Source organism: Atractosteus spatula, assembly GCF_055471065.1.
Source record: "Atractosteus spatula isolate fAtrSpa1 chromosome 10 unlocalized genomic scaffold, fAtrSpa1.hap1 SUPER_10_unloc_5, whole genome shotgun sequence".
Taxonomy (NCBI): domain Eukaryota; kingdom Metazoa; phylum Chordata; class Actinopteri; order Semionotiformes; family Lepisosteidae; genus Atractosteus; species Atractosteus spatula.
This window is the reverse complement of record NW_028296625.1, coordinates 209,358-229,842: the sequence shown is the minus strand read 5'-3', so window position 1 is coordinate 229,842 and position 20,485 is coordinate 209,358. Positions and strand designations below refer to the sequence as shown.

General features: G+C 38.5%; 3 non-coding genes across 3 annotated transcripts; all 3 read left to right on the top strand.

Moving 5' to 3' along the window:
• The first annotated feature begins 9,102 nt into the window (after positions 1 to 9,102).
• trnal-uaa (transfer RNA leucine (anticodon UAA)) lies at positions 9,103 to 9,186 on the top strand. The gene has a single exon. It is a non-coding gene; the product is annotated as a tRNA-Leu (tRNA).
• Positions 9,187 to 11,648: 2,462 nt separating this feature from the next.
• Positions 11,649 to 11,720, top strand: trnaw-cca (transfer RNA tryptophan (anticodon CCA)). Its single transcript has one exon. It is a non-coding gene; the product is annotated as a tRNA-Trp (tRNA).
• Positions 11,721 to 19,316: 7,596 nt separating this feature from the next.
• trnas-gcu (transfer RNA serine (anticodon GCU)) lies at positions 19,317 to 19,398 on the top strand. The gene has a single exon. It is a non-coding gene; the product is annotated as a tRNA-Ser (tRNA).
• The last annotated feature ends 1,087 nt before the right edge of the window (positions 19,399 to 20,485 follow it).

Sequence of the window (20,485 nt, the reverse complement as noted above, 5' to 3'; positions counted from 1 at the left end):
TACGAAAATGATTTAAAATGTGACACTTATCATTCAACTAGAGCTCAAAATATCACAAGGATCCTCAAGAGCACAGCAAAGACTGTATTAAAAGATACTTGTATGAGATACATGAGAATCCAGGCTTTTTTTATCAACGCTTTCTTTTCCGTATACCAGATTTTATGGAACCACTTCAGAAGGGTGTCAGCCAGTCAGATTCCAGGAATCGGTACTTTAAAAGAAAAATACACACCGGTATTCCATTTCTCCCTAAACATTTCAAGCATCGAAGTATTTAACTAGCATGTGAAATAGCGTGTGAAAAAGTGGTAGTTTTAAGCTTTTCTGCTAATATAATATGGAATCGCGTATCTAAAGAATTTAATAACGATATGATTATATTCGTGTACTGCGACAGGGCTATGTTGGGCTGTTTCGCCTCCCTATCATGCGAGTTGTGTTATAGCCTACTGGTCTACGTGCCTGATTAGCAATTTTCAGATTGTGTGTTCAATTCCAGCTGGTGCTGGACTTTTCTTTTAACAAACATTTCTTCGAAAAAATAGAATAGCGATATTATGGACAATCAATTGACTTTTATATTTCAAAATATCGCAACATGATCAATTCTAAGTCATTTTTGATAACAATGAATAGTCACCTTCTTCCCTTCTGCGGGAAACGGTCCCTGCTTCTGCTTCCTGCTTCTATTGTGTGTGTGTGTAATAGAGTAAATTTGTATAGAGAAATGGAGGCTGGAGAGTATGCGATACAATATAAACATTTATATTGATTTAAATCGTGTTTTGATTTAAATCGCAAACGCGTGTTTAATTATATGTGTTTTTTTAATCATAATCAGGCTAATGCAACATAAATTGATACAGTATCTCTGTCTTATTTTTAGTAAATAAAGTGCATTTTTGCACACTATATGTGCAAACGTTTTATGATATGTCGCTGTTGTGAATGTCTGTGGACATGTGCTGGCTGGACAGGAGGTTCCACTGTACACAGAGATCTTAGAAGACAAAGATCAGACCTGGGCGCCGACAGTCAATCTGGACAAGACCAGTTATGGTTTTCCAGAAAAAAAGCCAGACCCCAGGGAAACAGCTACAAATTCACACTTAACAACACATTAACACCTAACAACGGGAGCAGGGACGAATTAGGCCAGTACCCACTATTGTTAAACATACAGAAAAGGATATTAAAGTATTGAATATTAGTATTGGCTTTAGTATTAGCCATACAGAACATTAAAGTGCCCCTTTTCCATTCAGCGGGTGCCTGAGCCGCTGTGTCCTATCTTCTGACAGTCGCCGTTGTGAACAAACATTTCTTTGGAAAAATGAGACGTTTCCCTTGGTCAGAGATATAAATATATAATATATAAATAAATTAAATTTTACTAACATGTGAAATAGCATGTGAAAAAGTGGTAGTTTAAGCTTTTCTGCTAATATAATATGGAATCGCGTATCTAAAGAATTTAATAACGATATGATTATATTCGTGTACTGCGACAGGGCTGTGTAGGGCTGTTTTGCCTCTCTCTTCATGCGACTGTACCAGGAAGAGGATTTCTTTCTATTCGAAACGTGTATTTTAAAAGTTTAAGAAGGAAAAACCTGACACAGATTTCTAAACTGATCAGGATCGTTATCTTTGTCTTGCATAATAATGTTCACCGCTCTGTCCAGCAAATTAATAATAAACTTTATTTTATATAGCTTTTTAAACGAATAAGTAGTTAGATTGCTCATAAACCTAATCACTTGCTTTCTCTTTTTATTTAGGCTCAGATTTCAACTATAGATCGTATTATTAATAACCATAATAACAACCAACCAACAAAAACAACCATATAAACATAATACCAACCAAAAACATAGATAACGACCACAATACAAAATCAAATATATCAAACCATTATACTCTCGCAAATTCCTCCAATTATCATAGTCCCGCCCCTTATGCAAAACCAAACCCTCCTCCCATCCCAGTTTCTCCTCTTTATCATAAACAAAATCCACCTCAATTTTCAACATAAAGCATTACTGCTTACTGGGTTTTTGAGTGGGGGGGGGGAGGTGTCTTTCGCTGGAAATCTCGCCTGCTTCTACTTTACGACTACAACCCCCTCTCTGCAGGAGTGCTGGCTGTGACGAATTAAACCGGTTTCACAGGTATTTTCAAAGTAGGAAGTACAGTGTTAACTGGTAGCTGGGCTCCTCAATGAAATCGCTTTAACATGCTAATGCGTTGGTGTAACAGTCCGGGAGTGGCAAGCTTCTAATGTCAACTCGACTCGATTGGAAGACAATGAACGTATTTTAGCCCTAAATGAATTAATAGCAAACATGGTTTACATAAAATACATTTTTCCAAGAAAGTTTATAATAATGCGATCTATAGTTGAAATCTGAGCCTAAATATAAAGGAAAAGCATTTTCAGAGAGCAATCACGCTGTGTTTATGTAGAAAAAGCGATTAGGTTTATGAGCAATCTAATTACCTATTCGCCTAAAACGCTATATAAAATAAAGTTTATTTAGAGATGAATGATCAGTGTCGCAGTTTAAATAATTTTCGTAGGAGGGCTTGGACAGATTCCAAGTGCATTTTTGCAATTTACGTTGTAATACAGTTTAGAATGCAGTTAGTCTAAGCTTTATCAGCTTTATTTATGGGTTGCAATTTAGAAAAAGTCAAAAACAGCACTCAAAATGCAATTTAGAGCTTTCTGGCAAGAGGAGACACCCAAATTATAATGTAACATGCCACTGTTTGTGCATGAACAAAGTTATACTGCAATTTTCCTTAGATACGCGATTAAAAAAAATAAATTTTTTGAATCCCCGGCGGAACACACTCCATAAGAATCAGCGCTTTTATACAGTATATCGCCTTTAAACGCATATATTTAAACACGCGTCTACGATTTAAATCAAAACGCGATTCAAATCAATATAAATGTTTATTTTGTAACGCATAGGTGACTATTCATTGTTATTAAAAAGACTTAAATTCGATCATGTTGTGATATGTAGAAATATAAATTTGTTTGGTGCGAGTGAGGTTTTATTTAATCTCTGACCAAGAGAAACGTTTCATTTTTTCAAAGAAATGTTTGTTAAAAAATAAAGTCATAGTTCCATGGGATTCAATCACAGACCATGTGACATGGGAGTCAAGAAACTAATACACAGCGCCACCAGATTTGATAACGCTATAAAAACGCTATAAAATAATGTGACTAGGCACAGAACAAGTTTACAGCACAGTACAATAATAAATGCTGACCATGACTTTAGAAGCATAAATTACCTTACACTCAATTTAAACACAAGCTGTCTTTAGCCCTCTAAGCTGGTTCATACAGAAACGTAGAGATCCAGGCTCAGAACACACAGCTTCATTAGCGAATACATATGCAGAACTAGAGAAGATGTTTTACAGAGGATGGATTTTTAGAAACATCCCATCAGTGACATCACTGAAGTCAACTCCTAGGTACTGTAACTGTCGTGTGGATAGTTTCACAAGAATCAGACAAAGGTTTAAGCATCGCTTGTTCTAGATAAAACTGCAAAAAAAAAAAAAACAACAACCCATAATGTACTTCTTTGCGGCTCTGTTTGCCCAAATCATATATTCTCATCGTGAAATTTAGAAAATAATATTATGTAACCAAAATCCGCAATATGGAAACAGAACCTGTGTAATTGTTGATAGATGATGTACTCGTAACATTTTTACAAGACGAACTACAACATTTAAAAAATGACTTGTATGTACTTGATATCTCTAATCAATCCACGGCGACATTGTTAAAGCAGAGTCCCAGCACAAAACGAAACTAAAACGCCCTGGGCATATCGTTTCGCGCTTCTTATTAGTTTCTCAAAAGTAATTTGACCGTATGAAATGCATAATATAAACCTAGAGACATATACGTGAGCAGTATTTACGTACTGTAGTATCGGTGTTAAGACAAACCTCTCAAATACTGTAAATCAAGTTAAAAATATCTCAAGACCGATTCTGGTCATAATGAAACCATGTTTCGTGTATGTTTTCTTTAAAGTACCGAGACCAGCCATATACTGTATGTTTATGTTCCAAAATTAATATCGTTTATGGCCTTCACACGCGTTGCAGTATGCTCCTATTCTTTTTATGCTCAGCTACTAAGATTTCCCTTCAGTGGTAAAATTAGATATGAATATTCAATACTTAAACGGGCACAGTTAAGACATTAAATATACATATACATACTGTACAGTATACAGTACAGTTTTTATACGGTAATATGTTAATGTTCCTAAATCAATCTCTTTTATGAGCATGTGAAAGGCATGGTGAATCGATTCTCAAAAATTACTGTACTTTGCATGATTGGAAACAAATGCGTGATTGTGAAATGCTGTGGTGTTATTTTTACAAAGACGGTCAATGAAAGAAAGAATGTTGACCAGGGCAATACTTTGAGTTTACACTTACAGCTTGTCCAAGGTCATTCATTATTAATACTATTAGTAATATCTCTCGTTGTTTTCAAAATGACCTCTGTTGTCGGGCGCAGTTGAAGTGGAATTGGCCTGACTGCACAGGAAAGTACAGAATGATAAAATGTTTCTACGGCTCAAAATGTCCCTTTAGACCCTCGTCACGTCTCTGTTAAGAGCGGGTAGGTAGAGAGCTTTTACAGATGCTCTGTTGTAGTGTCTCCCCAGTGGGCAAAAGATGTACTGTAGAATATACGTTGATTAAACACATACCTTAGACATATAAATGTGGTCCGTAATGGGTCTAGAATGAAATTCTAATATACGTATATCATTATACTTCAATTAGACATCTCTGATTATACAGTATGTCCATTATACATAAATGGTTGGAGTTCTATTATACGGATACATTTAGAGGACTGTTATACCTATGTAGTTAAAGGTCTATTATACATCAAAGATAGGTCTTATAGGTGTAGAAACTAGTAAATCAAGCAAATGATTTGGTTTAGAAATTTATTCTGAAAATATACAATTATTCACACCTGAAAAATATGTAGTTCAAATTATGCATTTTATACAATATTGTAATAAACATGATAATCATCATAAAAACACAACTAGTAAACTTCAGCTACAAATTATAGTAACATGGGAATATATATAGTAATGACAAACACAAACTAATTACATTAACATGCTAATATTTAACTTAAAACCACATTTCGATTCAAATATAAGTTTTAAAAATTACAACTTCTATATTTCCACTAAAATATTATTAATGTAGCACAAACACTACTTTCTAATAAAGACAGAATGAAACTGTTCTGTGTCTCATGGTGATCCTCCTCTCGATACGAATGAAATGTTTAATATGATCCCTCGAGAAAAAAAGGTGTCAATATCCGCCTGGAACGATTGATGCCCCATCAAACATTTTGTAATATCCCCGGAAGTTCATACTTTAGAAACCTGATTCGTGGCTTAAATTCAAGGTAAACAGTATTCCCCACTTCCCTTTGATAGCTCAGTTGGTAGAGCGGAGGACTGTAGTGGAAATGGTGAGGCATCCTTAGGTTGCTGGTTTGACTCCAGCTCGAAGAAAGGTGCTTCTTGTGAACTTTAATCAAACAGTTAAAATAGCAAATCTTTTTCACTCAGACGTTGATCAAAAGGTCAATAAACCACGAAGCAGAGGCTCTTGTTCCGAATTAAACTCCCGTCTGAATGTCTTGTTTTGGCCAAAATCTGATCTTTGAATTAAGGGACTACTCTGTCTGCTTTGTAATTCAAAAGTATATACAAATGTCACGTTTTTTTTTTTGTAGATATAAAGGTGTTCTCTGTTTTCAAAGGAAAGGATATGTACTTAATTGGCTTTATGATTTGGTATTGATTTTGTATCGTTATATTATTAAGTTTGTGTTTTTTGTGTTTTTAACGTACAAAGGCAAACAAGGCACACATCTGTTTATACCAGCGGTGAATTGTACGTTTTTATTTACAAGCTACTCTGCACTTTTGGGAGTATAACAGGTTCGATATAAAGTGGCAAAAATATAAAAAGGGAAAATACCCCAGTCTGCGTGTAAAGCCCTCACTGTGACTGTTGTTTTATTGTTAAATTCGGCGTACTGTGCACGAAATGTTGCAGAAACACAATCTGATATTTTAATAATCATTATTTTAATAATTTGATAAGTATGAGGCCCCGGATCCAAATATTCAGTTCTGTTTTTTTTAAGTGATATCTTCCCTTCCTCTCGTGGAAATCACACGATGTGAGCAATTGTTTTTTGTTCTTTTTTTTTTTCACGTTGTGATCCGAAGAGCCTCAGACGCCCAGTCTGACAGTAACCAAACCAGAATGGATTCTGCTGGGAGCCGGACTGAGAGTACCATCTACAGCTGCTGGATGGTACTCTGCGTCCTGCTGCTCCAGCAATTATTTTGACGAAAGACAGATTACTTGTGCGCTTTTAACCTTCTCGCAGCTACAGGCGAGATATGAAGGCACGTGCTGGTACACCTTCTCTAACTTTCACAATCGCGATAAACTTTCTTTTTAAAAGACCTTTGAAAAACTAGATATAGATATAGATAAAGATAAAACTAGATAAAAAACATGAGCTTTTTTGGTTTTTACATTAATCGATTTTGAATCAAATTTGATCTTTTTACATTGTATTTTACATTGAAAAAAGCGTGCATACCTAATCCACCAACAGACAGAGCAATATTTTATGTTGCCTTCCGGAGCTTTCAGCGTGTGATGGATTTGTATGGGCGTCTGTATGATACCACTACAGCACTGGCGCAGGTGCAAAATCCACTTTTTGGACCGAATGGACCGAATGGACCGAAGCACAGGAGCCAATATAAGAGAAAACGACAGGTGTTTAAACAGAGTATGTCCCAATGTCTGCGACAACGCATTGTGATTTTGTATAAACGCAAATGGTTTATCATTTAAAAGCCAACATCATTCTTTTTATCCCTGGCGCTAATACCCTACCACACATGCGAGCTGTTGTGTGAAAGAAAATTCATATGTGCGTAGGAAGGCAGAATAAAATCCAGAACTGTATTGGTGATATCGATAAACAGGGCTCATGTTCACAATAAAACTTTATTGTATAAAACGTTAAAATTCGTAAATATTTGTTTTAATCATGCAAAGTGTCTGTTAAACCATTCATGAAGGATTCTTAGACAGAAAAACACACCATTATATGAGAAAATATATTTACTATATGTGCATTTAACTTACTTTTTAACAATTTTAGTTTCAAGGTCAATGAAAATTGTTGCCCTGGTTTTTTGTCATAAATACACAAGCTTGTTATGTCTTGTGTCAGAAATAAACTGCATGAAATTTGCTAAAGCAACAAAACGTAAGTGCGACAAAGAAGACAAACATTTGCGTTCATAGTGCAATGTTTTCTCGAGCCTTTAAAATTACTTTAAACGCAATTTGTTTTTTCTCTGTAGCTCTAAGGCTTTGTCATTTAGGTGTGCTGTTTTTTTTTTACATGTTGAAAAAAAGTCGCTAAATCATACGAAACATAAAAACTCCAATTGTAAACAATTGACCATTCATATTCCTGAATTTTAAACCTATGGAGTATTTATACCTTGTCTTTGTATTTGTGCATATTACAGAGCTCCTTTTCAAAAGCTGTCAGTATAGAATAGTGCTTAGGTTTCCTGTTTTTTTTACCCAGGTGGTCCAGATAAGACTCTTGGTATAGGAGCGCGTCTGTGTTGCCTTCTGGATTTCAAATGAGCAGCTCAGTGCAGAAAAGAACCCTGTAGATCAGCATGTACATTTGCATGGACAGTAGATTTTTCAGAAAGTGTAATTGGATTATAGCACGTGCCCCTGACGATGTTGTTGATACATCATATGTGCTCTTTTTTGTATTATATGTATTTTTGTTGTTCAAATAAAAAAATATAAAAAAAAACTTTCAGGATGCTTGCTGCTGTAAAAATAAAATGACATCAAGGGCGCTGTACGCAGAGGTCTGAAACCTGCTCCACTTTATCCAAGAACTTTATCCAGAGGTGTTAAAGAAAATTGATTTATTTTCCTGACTGCAATGTATGGTGAAGCATAAAATCTAGCTGCATAAATCTCTATTACGTGTCATTTATGAAGGCGTTTCAAATAGCAGCCAGTGAAGGATTAACGTTTTTGGAGCATGTATTATATTCTAAATACTCTTACTTAAATAAGCTTAAATTCGCATGCTGTTATTTAGACATCGCAAACCAGTCTGACCTCATACAACATTCTGTGCCCGCTGAGTAGATCTTAAAGCAGCTACAGCCAGAGTAGCAGTAATGGCAACACAGTGCTTGGAGTTCAGCTTTTCTTATTTCTTCTGCGGAACCACTGGTATCGGAATATACTGATCCGCATAAGAAGCGCTACCGGTTTCAGATAGTTTTTATTGAGTGCTGCTCTAAACTTTACATTTGCTTAGACTTGTTTTCCCCATGAAAAAAAGACATTTCCCTAATTACATTTAACTTTTTTTTCCCTTATCATCAAGTAGAAATAAAACATATCATTCCATTTAAGAGCCACAGGCAGGATGGCTGGTGGTCCAAGGCGTTGCGTTCAGGTTGTAGCTTCCCCTAGAGATGTTTGTTCATTTCCCACTTCTGACAAAGACGTTAGAGTGGAAACGGTAACATCCTTAAGTAAAAAACATTTCACATTTCATGTGTTTAATGTTAAGTGTCTTGGTGGTTGATGGCTCTTCTCTCTTGCAGGGTGATGGCAAAATTCTTGAGAGAGGGAGTCTCCTACGTAAGGCTGCTCTTCGTCAAGAGTGGAGACAACAGGAACAGACTTCAAACCGACATTAATTACTGAGAGCAGGCGAAAACGTCTTTTGAAATGAGGAAATGTCTGCTGACAGTAAACAGAGCTCACGGTGAGCTGCGGACAAGCGCTCCTCGTTAGTACAGTGCTGAGTACCCCTGCTTGTTGCGCGGGAGACCGGGGTACGTTTCTGTGACAGGGCGCTGTTTTTTTTTTAATAGATGAATCATATTCAAATGTTAAACAACTGAGCAGCATATTGCTGTAGACCAGGATGGCCGAATGGTTAAGGCGTTGGATTTAAGATCCAATGGACGAAAGTCCACGTGGGTTCGATCCCCACTCCTGTTAGTGTCGTACTAAGTTTGAAGTGACAGAACACTTTGATGATTTACACTCTATTTAAATATGAATTCACTAAATTTCAGTTCAGTTCTCTTCACATAACTGAACTCTCACTATCGCATACTGAAGGCTTTACATCCATTAGCTGTGATACAGCTCCCAATAAAGACAGAATCAAACAGTTTGTTCTGTCTCGCATGGTGATCCTCTTCTCGATCCAAATGAAATGTTTAATATGATGCCTCGAGAAAAAAAAGGAGTGAATTTCCGCCTGTAATGATTGATGCCCCCTCAAACATTTTGTAACATCCCCGGAAGTTTATACAGTAGAATCCTGGTTTGTGGCTTAAATTCAAGGTAAACAAGACTAAGGAAACGAGTTGGAAACTTGATGTCGAACTGGAATTTAATCACCCGGAATATTTCACTACATTGGGCAATATGTGCCAGAGAGGAGCACTTTAGATCCCTTCGATAGCTCAGTTGGTAGCGTGGCGGACTGTATTAAAAACAGTTAGGAATCCTCAAGTCGCTGTTTTCACTCCAGCTCGAAGGAAGGTGCTTTTGTGAACTTTAATCAAAGAGTTAAAATAGCGAATCTTTTTCGCTCAGACGTTGATCAAAAGCTCAATAAACGATGAAGCAGAGGCTCTTGTTCCGAATTCAGCTAACATCTAATTGTCTTGTTTTGGCCAAGATCTGATCTTTGAATTAAGGGACTACTCTGTCTGATTTGTAATTCAAAAGTATATACAAATGTCACTGTTTTCAAAGGATAGGTACTTAATTGGCTTTATAATTTGGTATTGATTTTGTATCGTTATATTATTAGGTTTGTGCTTTCTGTGTTTTTATCATATTGTGAACTTCTTTTTTAAACAAATGCTTACAAAGGCAAACACAGCACACATCTGTTTATACCAGCGATGAATTGTACATTTTTATTAAGTACAATCTACTGTATTTTTAGAAAAAATGGCGTACTGTGCACGATATGTTGCAGAAACACAACCTGATATTTTCATAATTATTATTTTAATCATTTGACAAGTATGAGGTCCCGGATCCAAATCTTCAGTGCTGATTTTTTTTTGTGATATCTTCTCTTCCTCTCGTGGAAATCACAAGATGTGAGCAAATGTTTTTTGTTCTTTTTTTTTCACGTTGCGATCCAAAGAGCCTCAGACGCACAGTCTGACAGTAACCAAACCAGAATGGATTCTGCTGGGAGCCGGACTGAGCTCATTCTCACTCCCTGTGCTGAAAACAGAATTATCTCTTCCCCGAACATCGTCTACAGCTGCTAGATATTGCTCTGCGTCCTACTGCTCCAGCAATTCCTTTGACCAAAGACAGATCACTTGTGCGCTTTTAACCTTCTTGCAGCTACAGGCTCTTTGATGGTTCATGCTGATCATTGTGGATCCAAAAGAAAATTTTAAAACTCATACATTTTCGATTGTAATTTGCATCTAGCTACAACGTCCCTGGAAAAGAGATTGTATTAGTTGCGTGCAATCGGTATCTTTTACTTGACGTATGGTAGTAGAAATAGTTTGAATAATGTTTTCTAAAGAAGATTGTATTGCCAGGACCTGCCTTTAGCGCTCAGTAGCGATTTCGCTGTTGATATAGATGGAGAAGAAATGTAAGATGAATGGATGATCTAAGCTAAAATAGCCCTAACACCCCTCCTGTAGCAGTGTTTGTATTCATAGCAAGTAATATTCTTTTTCAAACCCGACCGTTGCTTTTGCATTAAGTGTTATGTAACCATTAGCGGTTTCGGTAGCTTCTGAAGAGCGCACTTTTCCAAACTGAAGCCTACTGTATAAGAACATTATTCAAGATGCACCATGGCCCAGAATCGTGCATCGGGACAAGGATTAACATCAATTGAAAGTACTCCCAAATAAAAGATTTGACCGAAAAATTAAAAGAGTAGGCAAGTATTAAAACAACACCATAACTTCCAAACTCTTTCCTGGTTCAGGCCATGTAAAATGACATCATCAGTGGAGTCATGCCGAGGTTGTGAGCTTAAGCCTCACCTGGAGCAGCCTGGTTTTCTGTCTTGACAGGTAAACAGTGTTTTGTGTTATTTGCTAAATGGAGAGAGGATTCTGTGTTAATTGTGCTCCTCCTGGAAGAGGTCAAGATGAGATGTTCACGAGGCTGGTGGTAAATATCCTATCCAGGAATATTTTTTGTTCTTTATCGGGGAATATCGAATATCCGGGCTGTATATCGGGGCTGTAGGGGGTCAGATCTATAGATGTAGTAAACACATTAGTGGAGACGGTGTGTGTGCTCTCTGTGAGAGAGCCTGGCGGGAAGAATAATCTGTGGTCTGGGAAGAAGAGACCCTCGTTGGAAGAGCGGCGCTCCTCACAGGAGAGAATGAAAAAAATCTTTTCCAGGGACGCTGATTTTTCTCTTTGGGGGAATTAAAAGCACTTGTGGCGAGTGACCTCGTGGCGCAACGGTAGCGTGTCTGACTCCAGATTAGAAAGTTGTGTGTTCAACTCACGTCGAGGTCAGCTGATATGTTTGCAGGTGCTGCTGGTGCCGAACCCGGAAATTACACCACGCAGTCGGGTTTTATCTGTACACCACTTAAGTAATCTGAATGAAATAACAGAGCAGTACAGAGCACCCAGTCAGGAGCTTATGCAGCGAATCATCTTGAACACGACAAGAGAAAAGGTACACTGCCCAAAAAGCCTGATTTAAATCACAAAACCCCGGTAGAAGTCGAATCGACAATCTTATAAAACGAAATCAGACGCGTTATCCATTAAACCACTAGCCCGTCACGTAAATGAATTGCACCATGGTGAGTTCTGCGCCGCTACTAGTAATACACCACCCCCATCTTAAATTCTAAGTGAGAAACGTGTTTTCTACATTTTTGTCAGTTTTAAAACTAGGAGTATACGGCACTCTGCACAGTGTACGAAGTAAATTATTTTCGCAGTAATTAATTAATTTATTATATTTATTAATAAAATAATAAAATAAATTTACTTCGTACACTATGCAGAGTGCCGTATACTCCTAGTTGCGGCACACACGATATATACAGTAAAAAGCCTCAGGCACTGTGTTAGATGTGTTTTCGACGTTATATATGCGTTTATTAATGTCGTCAATTTTACGGTTGCAATTCGACGTTGATTATACGTCGCAACGACGTATATATACGTAAAGCCGTATTTTCGCTGTGAATATACCTATATTCGACGAATCACCGCCCACTGGGAATAGGTTTATTCCATGCTGAAAAGAGAAGAGAGAAAACATCACGTTTCAGCTGTGAAACCTTCTTCAGGTTTGTTTTCTCTCTTCTCTTTTCAGCATGGAATAAACCTACAGTATTACTTGTTCCTTTGCAGATTCGAATGCTGACGTAGCTACCCACCTGAATATATTAAACGTTTCATCTATATGATTAACATAATGTTCTCCTGAATAACTACTCGAAAGAAGCCGCAGCTCAGGTGTTAGATTGGAAATCGGATCGGTGGATTTAGAGTACAGACTGAGAACTGACAGCTGACACAGTTCTTTTATAGAACCGTTTTGATTTTCTCTACTTTGTCCCCATAACGTCATTGTCCTGCTCGCAGCCGAGCCCGACACACGGTACCGTCTGGTTTCTGTCGCTGGGCGGGTCTGTGTGGGTTCTAATGCCCCAGTATTATGACGGGGACACTGGACTGTAAACAGGTGCCGTCCTTTGGCTGAGACGTAAAACCGAGGTCCTGACTCTGTGGTCATTAAAAATCCCAGGTCGTCTCTCGAAAGCGTAGGGGTGTAACCCCGGCATCCTGGCCAAATTACCCATTGACCCTTACCACTCATGGCCTCCTAATAATCCCCATCTCTGAACTGGCTTCATCACTCTGCTCTCCTCCCCACTAATAGCTGATGTGTGGTGAGTGTTCTGGCGCACTAGGGGAGTCCCCATTACCTGTAAAGCGCTTTGAGTGGAGTGTCCAGAAAAGCGCTATATAAGTTTAAACAAATGTAATAAAAATATCATGTTTGATTAATGTAAAAACTGATAAAGCTAATGCTTTTTTCAGGGCTATATCTACTTTTTTTAAAAAAGAGAAGTCTGTCACGATTGTGAAATTTGGAGAACATGCACCAGCGGGTGCCTTCACATCTCCAGCTTCAGTCTCGCCTGTAGTTGCAAGAAGGTTAAAAGCGCACAAGTGATCTGTCTTTGGTCAAAGGAATTGCTGGAGCAGTAGGATGCAGAGCAATATCTAGCAGCTGTAGACGTTGTTCGGGGAAGAGATAATTCTGTTTTCAGCACAGGGAGTGAGAATGAGCTCAGTCCGGCTCCCAGCAGAATCCATCCTGGTTTGGTTACTGTTGACTGTGCGTCTGAGGCTCTTTGGATCACAACGTGGAAAAAAAAACAATTGTTCACATCGTGTGACTTCCACGAGAGGAAGGGAAGATATCATTTTTAAAAATATCAGGACTGATGATTTGGATCCGGGGCCTCATACTTATCCAATTATTAAAATAATTGTTATTAAAATATCAGATTGTGTTTCTGCAACATTTTGTGCACAGTACGCCGCCTTTATCTAAAAATAAAACAGTCACAACGAGGCCTTTACACGCAGTCTGGGGTATTTTTCCCTTTTATATTTTTGCCACTTTATATCGAACCTGTTATACTCCCAAAAGTGCACAGTAGATTGTACTTAATAAAAATGTACAATTCACCACTGGTATAAACAGATGTGTGCCTTGTCTGCCTTTGTAAGCATTTGTTTAAAAAATAAGTTCACAATACGATAAAAACACAGAAAGCACAAACTTAATAATACAACGATACAAAATCAATACCAAATCATAAAGCCAATTAAGTAGCTATCCTTTGAAAACAGAGAAAACCTTTATATCTACAAAAAACTTGACATTTGTATGTATTTTTGAATTACAAAGCAGACAGTGTAGTCCCTTAATTGAAAGATCAGATCTTGGCCAAAACAAGACAATCAGACGTGAGCTGAATTCAGAACAGGAGCCTCTGCTTCATTTATTGAGCTTTTGAACAATGTCTGAATGAAACAGATTCGCTATTTTAACTATTTGATTAAAGTACCTTCCTTCGTGCTGGAGTCAAACCAGACATCTAAGGATTCCCAGCTGTTTTTTACTACAGTCCTTCACTCTACTAGCTGAGCTATCGAAGGGATATCAGGTGCTGCTCTCTGTCACATACTGCCCGATGTTGTGCAGTGTTCCGGATGATTTAAATCACAGATCGACATCGTTTCCCACTCGTTTCCTTAGTCTTTCTTACCTTGAATTTAACCCACGAACCAGGATTCTACTGTATAAACTTCCGGGGATATTACAAAATGTTTGATGAGGCATCAATCATTCCAGGCGGAAATGGACTCATTTTTTTTCTCAGGGAATCATATTAAACATTTCATTTGGATCGAGAAGAGGATCATGAGGAACAAAACTAAGTTTCATTATGTGTTTATTAGAAGCTTTATCACAGCTAATGCATGTAAAGCCTTTAGTATGCGACAGTGAAAGTTCAGTTATGCCGGGGAGTGAAGAGAACTGAAATTTAGTAAATTCATATTTAAATAGATTGCAAATCTTCTAAGTGTTCTGTCACTGCAAAATTACAGGAGTCTACCAGCTGCCAGACGTGCTTGTTTTGGGACTATTTCCAATAAGTATCACATTAGTAGTTGTGTGTCCTTACTGGTATCTTTTAAACTGTGAGGGACAAACGAGACAGAGACACAGTCATAATCCTATTTTACAGTGTCCTGCATTTTAATGTACTGATCAGATAAATTGAAATGTTCTGATTCAGAACCCCTGCAGTTCGTACTAATTAGAACTCAACAATGCTCCTGAGTCCTGAGCACTACACTGAGCACACGTTCAGCTGGGCTCTGACTTTGTTCAGCATGACATGTTGTTGCATTTGAGCTCAGAGCTGGGGATGATCTCCATATTCTACCACACTAACTAGTCCGAAACTTAGAACACAGTACACACTTTTTAAGTGAAGTCAGGTTGTTAAAAAATTAAACCAGCGCCCTGTCACAGAAACGTACCCCAGTCTCCCGCGCAACAAGCGGGGGTACTCAGCACTGTACTAACGAGGAGCACTTGTTTGCAGCTCAGCGTGAGCTCTGTTTACTGTCGGCAGACATTTCCTCATTTCAAAAGACGTTTTCACCTGCTCTCAGCATTTTATAGACGGTCATAAATGCTCAAGAAGTAATTCATTTCAGTTTGAAGTCTGTTTCTGTTGTCTCCGCGCCTGATGAAGAAAAGCCGGGCGTGTGAGACTCCCTCTCTGAAGACGTTTGCCGTCACCCTGCAAGAGAGAAGATCCATCAATCACCGAGGCAACCACTGAGACAATTAACATTAAACACGTGAAATGAGAGATGTTTTCTACCTAGGGATTTTATCGTTTCTACTCTAACTTCTTTGTCAGAAGTGGAATTTCAACAAACGCCTCAAGGAGAAACTGCAACCTGAATGCAACGCCTTAGACCACCAATTATCCTGCCTGGGGCTTTTATATGGAATTATATTTTATTTCTTTCTACTTGTTGAAAAGAAAAAAGTGAAATCATGTAATTAGGGAAATGTCTTTTGTTCATAGGGAAAACTAGTACGAGCACATGTAAAGTTTAGAGCAGCGCTCAATAAAAACGATCAGAAACCGAAAGCGCTTCTTATGCGGATCAATATATTCCGATACCGCTGGTTCTGCAGAAGAAATAAGAATAGCCGAACTCCAAGCACTGTGTTGCCATTACGGCTACTCTGGCTGCAGCTGCTGTAAGACCTAATCCGTCAGCACAGAAAGTTGTAGGAGGTCAGACTGGTTGGCACTGTCTAAATAACAGTGTGCGAATTTAAGCTTATGTATTACTATATACAATGTAATACATGCTCTAAAAGCGTTAATCCTGCACTGGCTGCTATTTGAAACGCCTTCATGAAAGACGCGAATTAGAGATTTATGCAGCTGGCTTTTATGCTTCACAATACATTGCAATCAGGAAAATAAACCAATTAGAATAATGCAAAACAACGTCTGTTCTTAAAAATGATAGCTGTTTTACACTGACGTCGCTCTTTATGAGATAATCCAGATTGTGAAGACAACTGCATCCTAGCAGATCAAAATATTACACAAAGGCTGTAAAGCACACTCTGAATCGATCCGAAAATCTGATTTCCGCGAACCGTTTAGGCTCCAACAGGGAACTTGGCGCTTCTCCTGCAAAGCATTTACTTTACTGGTGCTTTTAACAGACAGTATTATTCAGCTCGTCAGGATGGCTGAGTGGTCTAAGGCGCCAAACTCAAGAACTCTTGTCTTTCCTTGCTTGGGTGTCCCGGTCTTCTGAATAGACGCGTGGGTTCATATCCCACTCCTTACAGCTACTATCTTGCATGTTTCCCGACTGTTGTGCTCGCTTACACGGAAAAATGGAGAAACCAGTTTGCGGGCACATGAAAGGCAGGGAAATGCTTCGTGAACTCTTCAATGTGATCAGCAGAAAGTCAAATAGGCTTCGAATTCTGCCTTAAGAACTGTTTGGGCTGCCTGTAATCTGGAAAGATTTACTCCAAGGTATGCATTCAAATGTGAAAGACCGCAATAAAAAAAAAAACAGAAGAAGATTTATTAAAACATTGTTTTCCTTGCAGTTTCTCCTGTATTTCACTAAATGTGGCATTGTGAAATCAACCTGTAGCCCTACGGAATGCAGTCACTCTCCCAGTGACAGCGGCAGGAGCCGAGACGATTACAGTATATCAGAGCTCGAACAGAATTCGAAAATCTAGGCAAAGTGATTCATAGAACATTTGTATTAAACTTTCCTATGTGCCTGGCCTTACTGAAGTATTTGTAGCTGTATTTCAGCTTCTGTCTATTTCTATACTTTACAGTAGATAGTGTTTAGCCAGAGAAGAGAGATACAAGCGCTATACCCCCACAGTAATCGTCGATTCCAATAACCTTAACTAAAGCAGGAAGATCAGTTTCTGCTCGACACAGCTGTTTTCTGAACTGCAAATCTCCAACACAGACTGGAGGCGCTGTGTGTCTAGGCTGAGCGGTTATATGAGAAAAGACTCAGCGAGCTGCAGGTGCGGCTCATTACTCTGCGCTCCCCATGCGGAATGCGCGCGTCCTCCCTCCTTTATTACCTTCATACACTCCTCTCAAACCACAGCAAACTCGGTGAACATTTGTTGGGTCTTTCTTTCCGAGATCACAGGCAGAAACAATAGACACGCTGAAAACAGGAAGGTATTCCTGATCGCGAATTCCTAGGCGAAGATGCGCAAAAATAAATCCCCTAAAATCCAATAAAGTCCTGTCACGTCCAGGTACTATTCTGATGTATCTGAATAGTTATGGCAATGTTGTTACAAAAAAGAGACAAATTAACTTTTTTATTTCATTCGAGCTGTAAATTTGAAAATGTTTTATTTTCAATTATCTAAATAATACAAAACACAATCACTCATCGCAAGCGTCTGACCATTGATATTCCGGAAGTATAAGCCCGCACACAGGCATTGCGAAATCACACGCTCACAAGCAATTCAACGAATATGATGCCTTTCAGGGGCCGAATATTAGACACGAGTCATCGTGCGGAGTTTTTTCCTCCTCTACCGCAGTCTTTGCTTCGGACCACCCCTCTTGCCGCATGTGCGCTTAATTTTCGATTTTTTGTATAGAACACAGAATAACTTGAAGAAGTCTGGCAAGCGAGGACTGCTGGATTATTGACGTGTAAACATTGGTTCAAAATCAACATCCTCTGCTATTGCCGTTGCTTCTTTGATAGTTTCTTCAAATTCCTGATCTGACTTTCAATATCGAGGGATATTGTGGATAATACCATACTATCTGTAGCTTTCTTTTGATCGCCTGTTTTATTAAAATGCCAGCCTCTTTTACAGTTATTTTAGATGTTTGGCAAGGTGTAATATCCTCCCTCGCATCTTCAGCTAAAATATTTTAAAAGAACAACAAAATTACACTAGGTTAACATTTAGAATTCAAATTAAGGTAAATATACGAAAATATTAAAATATAACTCCGGCGATCTGTCGTTTTTGCTTGTCAAGTTCTCAGATAATTTTAATTATTTTAGCTGAGGATGCAACAGGAGTATAAGTGAATTCTCCCGCCACACATTGGAACATAAATTTCCATGGGTGAATACTATCTGCTTGGAAGTTGCCCTTGTCGGTAATTATTGGAAATTCCCGGTAATGTTGACTCTGTCGCAGTCTTTACCTCTGACCAACCCTCAATTGTTTACTACTGCAAATATCAAAATAGTTAAGGTTTTGCGGACAAATTAAATATCTGTGGTGATGATGTTTACTATGGGAGGAAGTGCTTCCCTGGGTGGGCTCAAAACACCCAACGTTGGGTTAAGATCCGAACACGCCAACCAAATGCACCACAGAAACGCTTACCCGCCGCTTTTTGCCATTTACATACTTTTGGTGAACACAAAATTCGCCCACATTTCATCTTTCGTAAGATATATGATTTAAAAAAGTCCGACAAAGGAAATGAATACATGCATTAAACCAAATCAAGCCTTCTGTGAGTGTCCCAAATGATCTGTTCTGTAAAACAAAACAGGAAGAAAGGTTTCGCTAAGAATTTGAACGCAGAATTTCCTCTTTATTAAACAGGTGCTTTAACCAGCTAAACCACGGCGCTAGCAAAGCGCTATGCTTACAGCCGCGTGGACACACCGCTCTGAGACATCTGCGTTCGGTGTGCGCTGAGCCTGCTCGCCGAGCAAGTTGCCTCCTTTTCATGCACTAGCAGCCCCGATACTAAGAGATAGGAAGAGAAATGGCTTTTATCTGTCACTTTTCATATCCAAGGAGATCGATGTGCTTTCCGTGTACAACAGGGTGTCCTCTATACTCGCCACTGAAGCACAGGACACGCCTGGTGGATTGACATCACTCAAGCAAAATAGTGAAATGGCAGGTGGAAGAAGAAAATGACCATCAAGAATGAAGAAAGATGATCTTGAGCGCGCCAACTCATGTCCGAAGTGGCTGATTTTCTCGACGAGGTGGCCGAGTGGTTAAGGCGATGGACTGCTAATCCATTGTGCTCTGCACGCGTGGGTTCGAATCCCATCCTTGTCGTCTTGAGCTTTTGACTTGTGATCCGTTTCTAAGTCGGGTTTGTGCACTTGTGCTACTGTAGTAGAGCAGTAATATTTCTAGCGCTGGCTAAACATGGCTTACAGCAGTAGCTGACAGACAATAGTCTCTTAATATTTAGGTTACACTTATGTTTTGTACTGCTTTCACCTGATATTAATAGTAGTCCTGATGAACGGTTTTGGGACATGGTGCATCTTGAAAAATGTTCTTGTTAATTTCAATTTGGAAAAACTGCACTCACCAGAAACTGAAACAGGTCGTGTTTACATAATGCGCAATGCAATAGCAACGTTTGGAGTTGAATCTAGATATGAGTCCTCACCTGTTACAGGAGGCGTTTTAGGACTTTTTTTTACCTCAGATAAAGCTATCAATTCATCTTACATTTCTACTACATCAGTATTAGCAACGTTATCTTTACCTAGCACTAAATGTAGCTTTAAATAAGAGTAAATTTTAAAATATATGTAAAAGTAAATGCTATTCCATATATTGTAACTTTGTGGTATTTATAATGTTTATCTGAGGATGCAAGGGAAAGTATTATACCTTGCGAAACATCCAAGACAAAGGTAAAAGAGGCTCATATTTTAATAAAATTTTCGATCAAAAGAAAACCACTCTGTATATCATCGTTAATATCCCAAGATATCGACGTTGAGCTGAAAGATTTGAAGAAACTCTCCAAGAAGCAACTCCAGTAGCGGAGTTTTGATTTGAACCGATGTTTGCACCTCAATAATCCATTAGTCCTCGAAAGAAACAATGGCAGGGATGTTTTGAGTGTCACCATGATCCTCTTCTCAATTCAAAAGAAAGGTTTTGTATGATCCTGATTCCAGTAGAAAAAGAGTCAATTTCTGCCTGCACTGATATCCCTTCAAACGATTTGTAAGATCTCAGGTAGAATATACAGTAGAATCGTGGTCTATTTCTTCTACTAAAAGAGACTATGGGAGTGAGTATTTTGATGTCGAACTGGAATTTAAATAAACAGAAACAGTACACTACATTGGGCTACGCGTATGACAAAACGTGGGCGTTTTGAGGTGACCTTTCCATAGCT